Here is a 17,295-nt window from a genome sequence, read left to right on the forward strand (position 1 = left end):
AATTATGTCATGGCTTTAGAAGCTTCTGATAGGCTAATTGACATCATTTGAGTCAACTAGAGCTGTACCTGTGGACGTATTTCAAGCCCTACCTTCAAACTCAGTGCCTCTTTGCTTGACATCATGGGAAAATCAAATGAAATCAGCCAAGACCTTCACAAGTCTGGTTCATCCTTGGGAGCAATTTCCAAACGCCTGAAAGTACCACGTTCATCTGTACAAACAATAGCACACAAGTATAAACACCATGGAACCACGCAGCCGTCATACCGCTCAGGAAGGAGACGCGTTCTGTCTCCTAGAGATGAACATACTTTGTGAAAAGTTGCAGTTAATCCTAGAACAACAGCAAAGGACCTTGTGAAGATTTTGGAGGAAACCGGTATATAAGTATTTATATCCACAGTAAAACAAGTCCTATATCGACATAACCTGAAAGGCCGTTCAGCAAGGAAGAAGCCACTGCTCCAAAACTGCCATAAAAAAGCCAGACTACAGTTTACAACTACACATGGGGACAAAGATGGTACTTTTTGGAGAAATGTCCTCTGGTCTGATGAAACAAAAATAGAACTGTTTGGCCATAATGACCATCGTTATGTTTGGAAGAAAAGTGGGAGACTTGCAAGCCGAAGAACACCCATCCCAACCGTGAAGCACGGGGGTGGCAGCATCATGTTGTGGGGGTGCTTTGCTGCAGGAGGGACTGGTGCACTTCACAAAATAGATGGCATCATGAGGATGGAAATTATGTGGATATATTTTCAGCAACATCTCAAGACATCAGTCAGGAAGTTAAAGCTTGGTCGCAAATGGGTCTTCCAAATGGACAATGACCCCAAGCATACTTCCAAAGTTGCGGGAAAATGGTTTAAGGACAACAAAGTCAAGGTATTGGAGTGGCCATCAAAGCCCTGACCTCAATCCTATAGAAAATGTGTGGGCAGAACAGAAAAAGTGTGTGCGAGCAAGGAGGCCTTACAATCCTGACTCAGTTACAGCAGCTCTGTCAGGAGGAATGGGCCCAAATTCACCCAACTTATTATGGGAAGCTTGTGGAAGGCTACCCGAATCATTTGACCCAAGTTAAACAATTTAAAGGCAACGCTACCAAATACTAATTGAGTGTATGTAAAACTTCTGACCCACTGGGAATGTGATCAAAGAAATAAAAGCTGATATAAGTAATTCTCTACTATTATTCTGACATTTCACGTTCTTAAAATAAAATGTTGATCCTAACTAAGGAATTGTGAAAATTGAGTTTAATTGTATTTGGCTAAGGTGTATGTAAACTTCCGACTTCAACTGTATACAGTAAATTTATTTTTGTAGCAATGTGTTACATGTAAACAGAATTCATTTGCATGTCCATTTTTACATATAAAGTCATATAGTGAACTGAATTTGCCACAAAATAACATCCATGCTAAATTTAAATATAACCTGCAACATTGAAAAAACATGCGGTAGTTCTGTAAAAACAATAAATTGTACCTCCTCATAGTATGTAACACTACAAGTTCCCATCTTCTTGGTGGACATCCTATCGCTCTTGTTGGTCTGGCCAGAGATTTTCGCCAACATCACATCGGATGTTTTGCCTTGTGATGCACCGGGGGAAATATCTCCTTGCGTGGCACAACCATCCCCTACAATCATTTCCTGTGATGTCCTCACAAGCAGCGTTCATGGCATCTAACAGAGACCTCTGATCTTGTGCCTGATAGTCATATACTTTCCACCTACATGCTGAAAAAAACTCTTCTTTCGGATTCAGGAATGGTGAGTGTGGTGGAAGGAACTCCATTGTTATCCTTTCATGTGCAGCAAACCATTCCCTAACAATGTTGGTTCGGTGGAAGCTGACATTATCCCACACAATTACATGATTTGGCAAATCTGGTCTAACTTAACCTCTTTCGTATTCTGGTATTAGTTCTTTGTAAAGTGCATTTAGGGAGGCCAGGAGAAGTTGGGTGTTTATAGGGCCCAATGTGTGGAAAATGTGTGCTCACACTATTCTCAGAAATGGCAGCACACATTGTAATATTGCCCCCACGTTGGCCTGGTGTGCCCATTTTGGCTCGGTATCCAATGAGATTGCAGCCACGTCTCCAGCCTTTGGCCAGATTGAACCCAGCCTCGTCCACAAAAACAAGGATGTGGGTCATTTCATGTCCTTCCAGCTCCATTATTCTCCATATAGTAACACAGAAACAAAATATAGAGTTAGTTTTACATAGCCTATTCTACAATCAGACAGTTTAGTAAAGTAGAAATGTTTTCTGTTCTTATGGGTATCTACGACTTCAAGACGTATATACAGGCATCATTGAAGTACAGTACAACTCCCTGTACAATATACCATGTTCACACCAATGGTTTACCTGGACATCCTGGTACCGCAGCTCCTACCTGGACATCCTGGTACCGCAGCTCCTACCTGGACATCCTGGTACCGCAGCTCCTACCTGGACATCCTGGTACCGCAGCTCCTACCTGGACATCCTGGTACCGCAGCTCCTACCTGGACATCCTGGTACCGCAGCTCCTACCTGGACATCCTGGTACCGCAGCTCCTACCTGGACATCCTGGTACCACAGCTCCTACCTGGACATACTGGTACCGCAGCTCCTACCTGGACATCCTGGTACCACAGCTCCTACCTGGACATCCTGGTACCACAGCTCCTACCTGCACATACTGGTACCACAGCTCCTATCTGGACATACTGGTACCACAGCTCCTACCTGGACATCCTGGTACCGCAGCTCCTACCTGGACATCCTGGTACCGCAGTGGACATCCTGGTACCGCAGCTCCTACCTGGACATACTGGTACCGCATCTCCTACCTGGACATCCTGGTACCGCAGTGGACATCCTGGTACCGCAGCTCCTACCTGGACATACTGGTACCACAGCTCCTACCTGGACACCCTGGTACCGCAGCTCCTACCTGGGAATCCTGGTACCGCAGCTCCTACCTGGACATCCTGGTACCGCAGCTCCTACCTGGACATCCTGGTACCACAGCTCCTACCTGGACATACTGGTACCGCAGCTCCTACCTGGACATCCTGGTACCGCAGCTCCTACCTGGACATCCTGGTACCGCAGCTCCTACCTGGACTACTGGTACCACAGCTCCAACCTGGACATACTGGTACCGCAGCTCCTACCTGGACATACTGGTACCGCAGCTCCTACCTGGACATCCAGGTACCGCAGCTCCTACCTGGACATACTGGTACCACAGCTCCTACCTGGACATCCTGGTACCACAGCTCCTACCTGGACATCCTGGTAAAACAGCTCCTACCTGGACATCCTGGTACCACAGCTCCTACCTGGACATACTGGTACCGCAGCTCCTTCACACTGTCACTATTCCTCTCTAGTAGCATCTTGTGGAGTTGTTTCATAGTCATCAGATTTTTTTTCAAAACTGTCTAGTGGAAATGCTGACAGAATTGATATTTGCATAGCTATTGTTGTCATTTATGATTGCACTTTGGATCTTTCTTAGCCTGATGGAATTGTTGGCTATGACCATGTTGCAAATTTCTTGTTGATGGCTGAATACTGCTGCTCTGCCACCAGCATGAGGTCGTTGTGCAGTTCTATATATGACATGTAGAATTCACAAATCGATAATGTTGCAGATTGTATATTGTATTCAAATTGTGCTGTATATTCCTCATACGTCTTATGGGTACATTGTGATTTTCAGACTTGCATGTACCTTTACAATAGTTGCTGTATTGTTGTGAATGAAATGCTGTAACAAAAGTAAAGAACGAGTACACATTTATCTGTTTTCACTAAGGAATGTTTGCACAATTGATGACACTGTGGACCTGTTTACATTTGGCTGGACTCTCCGACCAGCCTCGTCCATTGTAAGACCATGGTTTATGACATGGTCCACAATTGTGGACTCTGATTTCATCAGGGACTCTTATTCTTTGCCTCTACCTCTTCCTCTATGATGTCTTCCCCTAACACCACCACCACGCATTCTTACACATCTTCTTAGTTCTCTTCCACCAGCATGTAGCTGCCGTTCAGCGTTGTGATGTTCCTCCATGTTAAAAAATGGTGGTGATTGTGCTGTGGGCAAGCTCCATATATATGCTTCCAAACTTGATTGGTTGATTGGTAAGATTGTAATTCCTATTTCATTACTATGTCACCTGTCTGCTAAATTGGCAAATGTTCTGCCATCACAAACATTCCATGTCATAGATATTTATGGTTATATACATGTATGTCTGACAGATTTGACTCAAAGTATTACCTGGTACATTGAGTCCTGGTACATGGGACGAGACAGAACAAATCGACAAGAGGTTGCTTGTCATAAAACCACCAGTAAATGTCACAAGACCTCAACGCTCAATACGTTCACTCTAATTCTGGAAAGCTTCAGACACTTCCTCTTGTTTTACAGTCTTCCTTGCTTAAAAGGTATTATACCTTGGCAGAATCTAGAGCACACACTGCTCCTTGTACAGGGAAGCTGCTGTTTCCTGATAGAGTTCCCCTCATGACATTGATGAAGCTGAAATGCTCCAAGATATTTGTTGGTAGTTTTGAAACATTGTATGGGAAGTGTCATGTTTCTTTCAACATCTACACACACTACATCATCAGTGAGAAATTGGGGTCCTTTATGGTGTCAGTGCCTTCATATTTGAGAGCCACAATGGGAACTTTCTGAAACTCTTCCATGGCACAGATTGTTGAGATGTCCTGCCTTTACCATCATGCACCAAGGCTTATCACAGTTGCTTATGCCAGTAGTTCCAACCAGCAAAGTAAAAGCTTTGTAGAAAGAATGCTAACAACCATAGTGTGCAATGAGGGGGGGGGACAGGATAATGACAGTTTTAGAAGGCAGTTGTGTAAGCACAGCACAGCAAGGGGCCTCACGCTGCTGTCCACTCATCCTTTCTATAAACAGCTTTGTTACTGAGGGCATGGCCTGACACTTCAAGACTTTCAAATACAAAATGGTTGAGACTCTTCACAAAACTTGGTATAATAATGACATAGTATTTGCCTCTAGGATCGATGACCTCACCATGATGGATCATATGGAATTTTGGCCTGCTGAACCAATTTCCGGGAAACTTCAGCATCTGTAGACCAGGATCTTATTAATACGTTCCAAAAACTAAGATGATATTAAATGTCATGGTCGCTGTGAGCCAATGAATTTGAGTGAATGCGTAGCCTGACACCTCAAGTCTTTCAAATACAAAATGGTTAAGAATTTTCACAAAACATGGTAAAACAATTATATAGGTGCCCAAATGCAAAAAATCCTATGATGGTAATATAGGAGGCATATATTCTGCCGTTCAGACATACGTGTCATCGTCCATGTGTCACGTTCGTCGTAAAGATGGGACCAAGGCGCAGCGGGAATGTGTATGCTCATCTTCTTTATTTAGAAGAAAACCAAAATAAACATTTAAACAAACCCAACAACAAACAGTCCTGTAAGGCACACAGCTACACATGGAACAACTACCCACAAAAACCCACAGAAAAACAGCTCTACTAAATAGGACCGTCAATTAGAGGCAACGAGGAACAGCTGCCTCCAATTGAAGGTCAACCCAATAAACAAAACATAGAAATAGAAAAACTAGAACGAACATAGAAATATACTAACATAGAACATAAACCAAAAAAAACCTGAAACACATAAAACAAATACCCCCTGATCAACTACAATAACAAACAACCCCTTTTACTGGTCAGGACGTGACACCATGGTTTTCAAACACTATATGTTCTATGTGGCATGTGTTATGCATTTATGCATAAGGTTAGTGTCCTTTTCTGGTAATACATACTGAGTTAAAAAAAAATATTCTTCAGATTTTCACAAAACCTTTAATAACGATTACATAGAGGTCACAACTGAGCCCAAATGCTAAATATTAATAAGATGTCAATATAGGAAGTATATTCTGCAATTCATACATGCATGCTCTTCCATGGTTTTTGAGCCTCAGACTTGCCTGAGGCGCTCATCTAGCAATACATACAGACCCATGGTGGGCCAGGTTTGAGTCCTGCCACTGCTGCTTTCAGAAAGGGATCCCTTGACAGTGAGGGATTGTTGATATTGTGCCTAAACCAAGTTCGATGCCAAAATAATAAATGGCTTAAAATAAGGGTGTTATAAGAAAGCAAAAAGGGTAAAATGACCCTGGGTCATCACTGCTTGTAGCTTTATTTATAGTTTATTTGTTGTTGGTTAATTTATTTGTTCACAAACACTTAATTGCCTACACATAAATACGGTCACTCACTTCGCAGTGGTGGGTTTGGGACAGGGAGTTGAACTACGCAGCGACCCAGACCCTCCACTGTCGGAGACAACATTCATATGTTTTGTGTTGTATGTTTTGTATATGTAATTCATTTTGAGTATTTGGAAAATATATACTGTATATAATAATGTTGTTCTATAAATTGTAATGTTGTTAAAATGAAAATTAATGAACTGAAATTGCTATTCATCTCCCGAGTGGCACAGCGTTTGAAGGCACTACATCTCAGTGCTAGAGGCGTCACTACAGACCCAGGTTCAATCCCAGGCTGTATCACAACCGGATGTGATCGGGAGTCCCATAGGGTGGCGCACAGCGTTGTCCGGTTTAGGGGAGGGTTTTGCCGGGGTAGGCCGTCATTGTAAAATAAGGATGTGTTCTTAACTTACTTGCCTAGTTAAATAAACGAAACATTTATGAATGTTTTCATTTTTTTCTTTTTCTCTATCACCAACCCAAGGTGTACAGTCTCGCAAAAATGTCCAGTTTGTGTGTGTGGACACAATACATGAGTCAAACCTGCTTTTGAAAATAAAAAATGATACACCCGGCGACCGTGTCAGCATGCATTGACATTATACAGGATTATGCCCTGCATGCCCTGCATGAATTCATCTAGTCCTTTAGAAATAATCCTTGTCCTGCAGGATTGTACAGAAATAAATCCTACAGGATCTGCCTCTGCCTATTAACTTAATTTGACCTTTTCCTGCAGGAATTTGCTTTGTCCTGCAGGAATAAATGAATCCTGCTGGATCTGCCTCTGCAGTGTCTACTGCAGGAATTTGTCTTGACCTGCAGAAATGTACCTTGTCCTGCAGGAATATAAAAAAACAAAAACCTGCAGGACAATACAAAGTCCGGCAGAAGCATAGGAAACTTGACCGTTATCAACTTTTGACCTGCATCTCACCTGTCCAATTCCTTCACAGAGGCTCAAATTCCTGCAGAATTCCTGTGGGACATTTTTGTAGGGGTCAAATTGCAAGGTCTCCCGAGTGGAGCAGTGGTCTAAGGCACTGCATCGCAGTGCTAGCTGTGCCACTAGAGATCCTGGTTAGAGTCCAGGCTCTGTCGCTGCCGGCTGCGCCTGGGAGACCCAATTGGTCCACCATTGTCTGGGTTAGGGGAGGGTTTGGCCGGCAGGGATGTTCTTGTCCCATCGTGCTCTAACGCCTCCTGTGGCGGGACAAGTGCAATGCATGCTGACACGGTCACCAGGTGTACGGTGTTTCCTCCAACACATTGGCGTGGCTGGCTTCCGGGTTAAGCGGACATTGTGCCAAGAAGCAGTGCGGCTCGGCTGGGTTGTGTTTCGGAGGACGCACGACTCTCGACCATCGCCTCTTCTGAGTCCGTACGGGAGTTGCAGCGATGGAACAAGACTGTAACTACCAATTGGATTTTTTTTTATACAAAATTACATTTGTACATTGGTTTCCTTACCCTGCAAGCAGTCGATGGACAAGGTTAAGACAGCAATCCATGCTTTAGTTTTGTGTAGCATTTACATTTTAGTCATTTAGCAGATGCTCTTATCCAGGAGCAATTAGGGTTAAGTAACACAAAACCAATGCAAGTGGATTTCCCTGATATATTATCACCTTCCATGTCCAAATCATCCGAAAGTGTCAAAAATGTATCGTATAGCTCAATAAAGTTTCACTTACATAGTTTTTGTTTGCTATACTGTAAATGCTAAAAAGCTGGAGACAGCAACCAGGTAAACAAAACCCAAGCATGGATTGCTGTCTTATCTTGTTCATAGACTGCTTACAGGGTATGGAAACCAATATGTAATTTATGTGAACTATCCCTTTAAGTCCACATCCCAGGCCATTCATTGTGGAAATACACTGATATGCAAAACCCCCAAATCAATGAAAAAGATAAGCACCAAATAAGATCTGGAATTTATATGGTGTTCATCTTTTCCTGTTGGTGTTGAGACATAGAGCTGGCTCTACACAATCAATAACATAGGATGTGTATTCATCTTCTGAAAAGCATGAGCTGGCGCACACCCCAAAAAGTTAGTAGAGGTGCTTACTAATGGTGAGACAACTGCAGGCTATAAAAATAGAGTCGCAAACTCTATATATAATCTCCCAGTAATTTTTGGGGTAAACCACCAATGTTTTGGCATCATCTTGTATTCATCTTGACAATTTATCTTAGATTTATTTGGTGTAACATCCTTTAACACAGTTTATATCAACCTTGGTCAGATGTTTTCAGACCTCAAAAGTAGTGTAATGTCAAGAAGAGGCCACTTCACGTGCCAACAATTAGAACATCATGCTATATGCCTCCAATCTGGAATTGATTAGGTGCTTACTTTTGAATTCTGAAAACATCAAACAAGCTTTAGTTTTGTAAGTGTCAATGTTTTGTGTTTTTAGTCTTTTTTTGTTGCAGTGGTGGGACGCAAAAGGATTGTGGAGGTGGGGGGGGGGGGTGTTATAAGTCCACAGCAATGCTTAAAACCACATCAGGAGACAATTTTTGAGGTGTGTGAAAAATTTTAAATGAATTATTTTTGTAGTGTAGTTAACCTTTAATTCAAGTGTGCATGCACCTAGCACTGTTGTTTGGTTAGCGGTGTATCTGTTGTGTACATAGTGTGATGGAGTTACATTATTCATTATTACTGTAACTGACAACAATGTCATGGCAATGAGAAATGGGCATTACGTTAATGAGAAGCCCTTAGCAAATTTGGCTAACAATCGCAGAATCCAATATGACTCAGCAAAACAATTGACATGATCAATTCATGCTCTTTCTAATCTATTATACTGTAAAAGTTGAATTAATAATTTTGCTCAAACCTCAAGTATTACACAGTTAGGGTAATGAACATCTAAATATGACTAGTTTATGTGAATACCCAGAAATGTTAACTCTTTGAATACCACTTTATACAATATTTCATTGGTTTTAATTGAATGTGTTAGTTATTTCTATAAATTAAATGCATCTAAAGTCCATTTTATAAATAAGATTTAAGGCCAAAACAAGTTAAAGAACTAGAAACCAAGCATAGTGAGCTTTAATGTGATAGTAGATTATTAAAACATTTTAGAGGCTATATAGCTGAAATCATCACAGACATGGCTTCAGTTGGTTTCACGAGAATCACCCTGCTGTGCCCCAACATCTCAGTAACCACCACCTACTGCTCCTCGTTGTTGCCATGGATACAGTGCCCTCTCTCTCTCTGTGTGGGTATGGAGGGATGGGGTGGAGGAGAGGAGAGGAAAGAAGTGACTCTGGCTGCTGCCTCTGCGTCATATTTATACCAGCAGAGAGCTAGCCGGCTCTCTTCCTCATCATCTCTGTGCTCCACTACATCTCCTCTCTCTTTTTGTCTCTTTTTCTGACGGTCTATTTTTCTCTGCAGTTGACCTGGTGGATGTTTTAGTGAACAGGCTCTGGTGTTTCCACAGCCACGGACAGAGGACGGGAGGAGATAAAAGGGGGGAAAAGGTAAGCATGGATGGCGTGTGTGTGTGTGTGTGTGTGTGTGTGTGTGTGTGTGTGTGTGTGTGTGTGTCGTGAGGTGCCGAGTAGACAGACAGACAAAGAGGAGAGGTAAGCATTATTTTGTGACCTCACCTAAGATGGACTGGGACTGGAGGATTAGGCTAGCTATGCCAATGTCATTATTGTGTGTTTGTGTGTGTGTAAAATGTCATGTTCATAAGAGTGTTTGTTTACCTCCAGTGAACAACATGTTCTTCACAAGAGGTGAAGCGTGACCGTTCTCATTCAGGTGTGTGTGTGTGTTTGTGCAAGTACCTGACTCCTGTGACATTGCTGTTGCTGCGTGCCTTCTGACAGGGAAAGATAGAGCTACACCATCTTTGTTTTCGGAAAAACTGCTTTAGAGAGTGAGCGCCAGTGCGAGAGACACTGCCTGTTTGTGCAGTCAGCGAAGTGTATATCTCTAGCCTCAACGCCTTTCTGGCGCAGAAACAAAAGCCATTTCCCCAAAGCTGGAGTGGAAACAGAAACAAACACACACACCGCTCTCTCTCTCTCTGTGAAATGACTCATATCTGCCTTTGTTCTCAGTTCACCCTTTTAAAAGCAGAGTTCTACTGTCAGCTGAGATAATTCTGTTTTGTCCTGACTGGAGAGAGAGAGAGCGAGAGAGACTACAAATAGTAAAGGCCTTAGGGAGGGTGTTAGTAGTTCCTCAGAAATGTGTCTAAAAGTATGTATGACATTCAGCTCTGATGGCTCTGTCACTGACACGGCGCGTCATAGCATTTAGGGAATGTCGTGCCCCACTTGTTATTTTTGTAAATTGGTTGTATTGCTTCCTCAACGTATTGATCCTGACAGACTGATAACAAAGAGCTGGAGCTTGTTAAGAGAAGCCCCGCTCCTACTGTGTGTGTGTGTGGTCTGTCTGTCTGTCTGTCTGTCTGTCTGTCTGTCTGTCTGTCTGTCTGTCTGTCTGTCTGTCTGTCTGTCTGTCTGTCTGTCTGTCTGTCTGTCTGTCTGTCTGTCTGTCTGTCTGTCTGTCTGTCTGTCTGTCTGTCTGTCTGTCTGTCTTGGTTTTGATTTATTACGCCAATGGTGACAACTAGTCTTTCTGGGGTCTGACACATAATGAAAAATAAATGACAGACAAAAGATTTTACAGTTTACATACATGTAAAAACATTAACATGTAGTGTGTGTGCATCCATCAGTTACACATACATGTCAGAACAGACACACAACAAGTAGGTCACATGGGGGAGAGGCGTAGTGCCGTGAGCAGGGTTGCTTTATTTGTTTTTTTAAACCAGGTTTGCTGTTCACTTGCGCTACAGTATATAAGATGGAAGGGAGTTCCATGCACTCATGGCTCTGTATAATACTGTACGTTTCCTTGAATTTGTTCTGGTGGCATGTCTGGTGGGGTAAGTGTGTGTCAGTGCTGTGTGTAAGTTCACTATGCAAACATAGTATACAAACATAGTGATGTGGTGGACTGTAAGATTATTGAGTTAGAGAGAAGACGCTTGATGGAGAGAGGTGGAGAGGGGAAAAGAGGGGAGGGGAAAGAGAGAAGAGAGCTAGGGTGAGGGACAGCTATGAAGGCTCATACTGGAGGGTGACGTGTGTGTGTGTGTGTGTTTCATGGGTCTCCAGTGTCCCAGCGCCCCAGGTGGGCTTTGCATTTTTAATCGATGCTGTCTGTAGTGATTAACACTGCTGTTCTACACACAGATGCAAAACAGAGGGAGGACAAGGGAGAGAGAGGGGGGGAGCGTTTTGAGGTTATTCCTATTTTCACCATTTACAAAGTTGAACAAATGAGCTTTACAAAAGGATGCTCAAATCAATGAGCTGCACATTTAGCAGTGGAGGCTGCCCAGAGGAGGAAGGGGAGGACCATCCCCCTCAGTGAAATTCATAAATATAAAAATACTGAAACATTGAAATGTTTTCCTTTTTAGATAAAACTATACCAAATATATTCACATCACCAAATAATTTATTAAAACACTGTTTTGCAATGAAGGTCTACAGTAGCCTCAGCAGCACTCTGTAGGGTAGCACCATGGTGGAGCCGGAGGACAGCTAAGGTAAGCTTTTGGTTTTATGAATTTATTGCCACCAGGGCCCACCAGTGTAACTGCTATCAAATCAAATGTGATTGGTCCCATTCACATGGTTAGCCTCCCTGGGCAAGGTCAACACCCACCTAGTCAACAGCCAGTGGAATCGCGTCGCGCGAAATACAAATACCTCATAAATGCTATAACTTCAATTTCTCAAACATATGACTATTTTACACCATTTTATAGATACACTTCTCCTGAATCTAACCACATTGTCTGATTTCAAAAAGGCTTTACAGCGAAAGCAAAACATTAGATTATGTTTGGAGAGTACATCGACAAAAACAACCACACAGCCATTTTCCTAGCAACTAGCATGCATCACAAATACCCAAAACACAGCTAAATGCAGCACTAACCTTTGACGATCTTCATCAGATGACACTCCTAGGACATCATGTTACACAATACATGCATTTTTGTTCGATAAAGTTCATATTTATATATAAAAACAGCATTTTACATCGGCGCGTGACGTTCAGAAAATATTTTCCCTCAAATACTGCCGGTGAATCAGTGCCACAATTTACAAAAATACTTGTCATAAACATTGATACAAAATTAAACTGTCATTCAAAGAATTATAGATGAACATCTCCTTTATGCAAACGCTATGAAAGATTTCAAAAAAGCTTCACGAGGAAAGCACTCTTTGCAATAATCTGAGTACTGAGCTCAGAAAAATACACTAGGCTATACAGATAGCCGCCATCTTGGAGTCATCTAAAATCATACATTGCATTAGAAATATTCCCTTACCTTTGAACATCTTCATCAGAAGGCACTTCCAGGATTCCCAGGTCCACAAAATGTTTTGTTTTGTTCTAAGAATGTCCATAATTTATGTCCAAATAACTCCTTGTTGTTCGTGCGTCCAGTAAGCTACTCCAAGTGTAGAAAGCGCGCAGACGATGTCGCGACAAAAAGTAAAAAAAAGTTGTATTTACATTCGTTCAAACATGTCAAACGTTGTAAAACATCAATCTTTAGGGCCTTCAGAACGTGAAGATTCAATAATATTTCAACCGGACGGTTCCTGTGTCTTGAAAAAGGTTTTGGAATGGGAGGGATACATCCTCATGAACGCGCTCCAAAAAGTGATGTCACCCCCTGCCTCAACAACTTCCCCTCCTTGTCATTCGGGCTCTGTTCATCGTAGAAGCTTCAAACAACTTTGTAAAGACTGTCGACATCTAGTGGAAGCTGTAGGAAGTGCACAATTATTACTACGTCACTGTGTATTCAATAGGAAACGACTTGAAGAGAGCCCATGCATCCAGATTTCCACTTCCTGGTAGGATTTCTCTCAGGTTTTTGCTTGCCATATGAGTTCTGTTATACTCACAGACACCATTCAAACGGTTTTAGAAACTTCAAAGTGTTTTCTATCCAAATCTACTAATGCATATCCTAGCTTCTGAGTTTGAGTAGGAGGCAGTTTAATATGGGCACATATTTTTTCTGAAATTGTCAATACTGCCCCCTAGCCCCAACAGGCTTTAGCAGATGTTGCGAGTGTAGCGAAATGCTTGTGCTTCTAGTTCCGACAGTGCAGCAATATCTAAGAAGTACGCTAACAATTCCACAACAACTACCTAATACACAGTGCCATCTGTTTTGTTACCAAAGCGCCTTATACCACCTACCACTGCGACCTGTATGCTCTAGTCGGCTGGCCCTCGCTACATATTTGTCGCCAGACCCACTGGCTCCAGGTCATCTATAAGTCTATGCTAGGTAAAGCTCCGCCTTATCTCACTGGTCACGATAACAACACCCACCCGTAGCACGGGCTCCAGCAGGTATATCTCACTGGTCATCCCCAATGCCAACACCTCCTTTGGCCGCCTTTCCTTCCAGTTCTCTGCTGCCAGTGACTGGAACGAATTGCAAAAATCGCTGAAGCCGGAGACTTACATTTCCCTCACTAACTTTAAACATCAGCTATCTGAGCAGCTAACCGATCGCTGCAGCTGTACATAGTCCATCTGTAAACAGCCCACCCAATCTACCTACCTCATCCCCATATTGTTTTTATTTACTTTGCTGCTCTTTTGCACACCTGTATCACTACTTGCACACCATCATCTGATCATCATCATCTGCTCATCTATCACTCCAGTGTTAATCTGCTAAATTGTAATTAATTTGCTACTATGGCCTATTTATTGCCTTACCTCCTCATGCCATTTGCACACACTGTATATAGACTTTCTTTTTTTTCTATTGTGTTATTGACTGTACGCTTGTTTATTCCATGTGTAACTGTGTTGTTGTTTCTGTCGCACTGCTTTGCTTTATCTTGGCCAGGTCGCAGTTGTAAATGAGAACTTGTTCTCAACTAGCTTACCTGGTTAAATAAAGGTGAAATAGAAAAAATAGAAAAAATACAGACAAATCTAAATAAAGGAATGGAATAATATATAAATATTTGGATGAGCAATGACAGAGCGGCATAGGCAAGATGCAATAGATGGTAAAATATACAGTATACAGTTGAAGTCGGAAGTTTACATACACCTTAGCCAATAAACTCAGTTTTTCACAATTCCTGACTCTTAATCCTAGCAAAAATGCCCTGTCTTAGGTCAGTTAGGATCACCACTTTATTTTAAGAATGTGAAATGTCAGAATAATAGTAGAGAGAGTGATTTATTTCAGCTTTTATTTATTTCATCACATTCCCAGTGGGTCAGAAGTTTACATACACTCAATTAGTATTTGGTAGCATTGCCATTAAATTGTTTAACTTGGGTCAAACGTTTCGGGTAGCCTTCCACAAGCTTCCCACAATAAGTTGGGTGAATTTGGGCCCATTCCTCCTGACAAAGCTGCTGTAACTGAGTCAGGATTGTAGGCCTCCTTGCTCGCACACACTTTTCAGTTCTGCCCACACATGTTCTATAGGATTGAGGTCAGGGCTTTGTGGCCACTCCAATACCTTGACTTTGTTGCCCTTAAGCCATTTTACCACAACTTTGGAAGTATGCTTGGGGTCATTGTCCATTTGGAAGACCCATTTGCAACCAAGCTTTAACTTCCTGACTGATGTCTTGAGATGTTGCTTCAATATATCCACATAATTTTCCATCCTCATGATTGATCTATTTTGTGAAGTGCACCAGTCCCTCCTACAGCAAAGCACCCCCACAACATGATGCTGCCACCCCCGTGCTTCACGGTTGGGATGGTGTTCTTCAGCTTGCAAGCCTCCCCCTTTTTCCTCCAAACATAACAATGGGCATTGTTAACAGTTCTATTTTTGTTTCATCAGACCAGAAGACATTTCTTCAAAAAGTACGATTTTTGTCCCCATGTGCAGTTGCAAACCGTAGTCTGGCTTTTTTATGATGGTTTTGGAGCAGTGGCTTCTTCCTTGCTGAGTGGCCTTTCAGGTTATGTCGATATAGTACTCATTTTACTAAGGATATAGATATTTTTGTACCTGTTTCCTCCAGCATCTTCATAAGGTCCTTTGCTGTTGTTCTTGGATTGCAACTTTTTGCAAAGTATGTTCATCTCCAGGAGACAGAACGCGTCTACTTCCTGAGCGGTATGATGTCTGCGTGGTCCCATGGTGTTTATACTTGCGTACTATTGTTTGTACAGATGAACATGGTACCTTCAGGCATTTGGAAATTGCTCCCAAGGATGAACCAGACTTGTGGTCTACAATTTTACAGTGAATTATAAGTGAAATAATCTGTCTGTAAACAATTGTTGGAAAAATGACTTGTGTCATGCACAAAGTAGATGTCCTAACCGACTTGCCAAAACTATAGTTTGTTAATAACAAGAAATTTGTGGAGTGGTTGAAAAATGAGTTTTAATGACTCCAACCTAAGTATATGTGTCACGGCTGTGTGGAGAGATGAACCAAGGTGCAGAGTTACACATATTTTATTAATCTTGGGGACCTCTTGGGGATAGAATCCCACTGACGGGATTGCTAGCATGGCGGGAAATTCAAAACAGCAAAAATCTAATAATTTCAATTTCTCAAACAATCAACTATTTTACACCATTTAAAAGATCACCATCTCCTTAATTGAAACACATTGTCCGATTTCAAAGAGGCTTTACGGCGAAAGCATAAAGTTAGATTATGTTAGGAGAGTACATAGCCAAAAAAGTACACACATCGATTTTCAATTCAAGGACAGGCGTCACCAAAAGCAGAAAACCAGCTAAAATTATGCACTAACCTTTGACAATCTTCATCAGATGACACTCCTAGGACATTATGTTAGACAATACATGCATTTTCTGTTCTATCAAGTTCATATTTATATCCAAAAACAGCATTTTACATCAGCGCGTGTCGTTGAGAAAATGTGTCTCCCCCAAAACTGCCTGTGAATTTACAAAAAATACTCATTATAAAACATGGTTAAAGTATTAAACTGTTATTCAAAGAATTATAGATTAACATCTCCTGAATGCAACCGCATTGACAGATTTCAAAATAACTTTACTGGGAAAGCACACTTTGCAATAATCTGAGTACTCTGCTCAGAAAAATACACTACGCAATACAGATAGCCGCCATGTTGGAATCAGCTAAAATCATAAATAACATTAGAAATATTCCCTTACCTTTAATAATCTTCATCAGAAGGCACTTCCAGGAATCCCAGGTCAACAACAAATGTTGTTGTTTTTTCGATGAAGTACATAATTTATCTCCAAATAACTCCATGTTGTTCCGTGTTGTTAGCACGTTCGGTAGGCTACTCAAAATGTAGGGCGCGGGAGGGAAAAGTCACGACGAAAAGTTTAAAAAAAATCTATTTACGTTCGTTCAAACATGTCAAACGTTGTTTAGCATCAATCTTTAGGGCCATTTTTAACGTGAAACATCAGTAATATTTCAACCGGACCTTTCCTGTGTCTTGAAAAACGTTTTGAACAAGGTCTCATCCCACATGAACGCGCATGAATGCGCAATAATGAAGTGACGACATCCCAGGGACATCAACTTCCCTTCCTTCTCATCCGGTCTCTGTTCATCATAGACGCTTCAAACATCTTTATAAAGACTGTTGACATCTAGGGGAAGCCATAGGAAGTGCAAAATGAATCCTTTGTCACTGTGTGTTTTATTGGGAATGACTTGAAAATAGTACAGCCACAAGATTTTCATTTCCTGCTTGTATTTTTTCTCAGGTTTTTGCCTGCCATATGAGTTCTGTTATACTCACAGACACCATTCAAACAGTTTTAGAAACTTCAGAGTGTTTTCTATCCAAATCTACTAATAATATGCATATTCTATTTTCTGGGCCAGAGTAGTAACCTGTTTAAATTGGGTACGTTTTTCA

At 41.7% G+C, this 17,295-nt stretch overlaps 1 protein-coding gene across 1 annotated transcript in view; it reads left to right on the top strand.

Annotated features, from left to right (window-relative positions):
• Positions 1-9,593: 9,593 nt before the first annotated feature.
• ldb1a (LIM domain binding 1a) overlaps positions 9,594-17,295 on the top strand; it is a 39,936-nt gene continuing 32,234 nt past the window's right edge. Inside the window, exon 1 of the mRNA XM_014198932.2 lies at positions 9,594-9,842. The gene's annotated coding sequence lies outside the window, so the exon portion shown is untranslated. The remainder of the gene's footprint in view (positions 9,843-17,295) is intronic.

The sequence above is a fragment of the Salmo salar genome, chromosome ssa01 (assembly GCF_905237065.1).
Source record: "Salmo salar chromosome ssa01, Ssal_v3.1, whole genome shotgun sequence".
In the NCBI taxonomy this organism is placed as follows: Eukaryota; Metazoa; Chordata; class Actinopteri; order Salmoniformes; family Salmonidae; genus Salmo; species Salmo salar.